Source organism: Hordeum vulgare, chromosome 3H (assembly GCF_904849725.1).
Source record: "Hordeum vulgare subsp. vulgare chromosome 3H, MorexV3_pseudomolecules_assembly, whole genome shotgun sequence".
Taxonomy (NCBI): domain Eukaryota; kingdom Viridiplantae; phylum Streptophyta; class Magnoliopsida; order Poales; family Poaceae; genus Hordeum; species Hordeum vulgare.
Window position 1 is genome coordinate 502,943,897 of NC_058520.1, and position 1,096 is coordinate 502,944,992.

Here is a 1,096-nt window from a genome sequence, read left to right on the forward strand (position 1 = left end):
TATTCTCCAAGAATTCTGGTGCATTTACTGTTATTGCTTCTGTAAACATAGTAGCTGAATAATCCCACCTTGTTACATAAGGTAAGTATTGTATAATAGTTCGGTTTTCCGCGATTTTTTCCATTCCTCTGTGTAAATACCCTAATATGGGTTCACAATCAATAACATCCTCACCATCAAGAGTAACGATCAGTCGAAGAACACCATGCATTGATGGGTGTTGAGGGCCCATATTGACTATCATGAGATCTTTTTTGTAAGCGGTAGACTCATATCCTTTCTTCCTTAATTCATTATTCCATGAAAATGGATTATTCCATGAATTCCTCAAAGTGAGGCTCATCAAAATGAAAAATCTAAGACTACTATAAAGACTACTAAAAAAACAATAAAACAAGAAAAATATTTGAAGGATTAAATTACTGCTCCCGAATATTCAACTGACCGATTAATTTCTTATAACGTACTCTATTTTTCTTAGCCAAATAAGTCAGCAAACGTCGACGTTTTCCCAAAAGTCTTCGTATACCTCTTTCCGATGAAAAATCTTTTTTGTGTAATTCCAAATGTGAAGCAAGTCTCCGTATCTTATTGGTGGAACTGAATACTTGAAATTCAACAAAACCCCTGTTTTCTTATTTTTCTTCTTTAACCATAAATCCTAAAAAAATTCTACCTCCTTTCTTTTTCATGTATTTTTCTGATCAGGAAAAATAAAAAATCATGTCAGTTATTTTGAAGTTATTCTAATCTCGTACACACACAAATTTGCAATTATTCATCTACTACTGGAATTTGGATTTTTTTTATCGATGCAAATTGGATTTAGATAGAAGGGTACATTCTTTCTACTATTTTAGATAGAAGAAATGTTTCTTCTATCTAAATATAGTAGAAAGAATTTTGCTGATTTATTTATTGCTATATGCAATTTATGGAATTGATACACCATTTAATTGATATCATTTAGCAAAATGAAACACAGCATAGGCATCCATCTTTTGGCTCGAGAATTTCACGGGATAGAGATATGGTATAAGAAATAGACTATTAAGTAACTCTAAATGAATTGTGGATACATCTGTATCCTTAACAT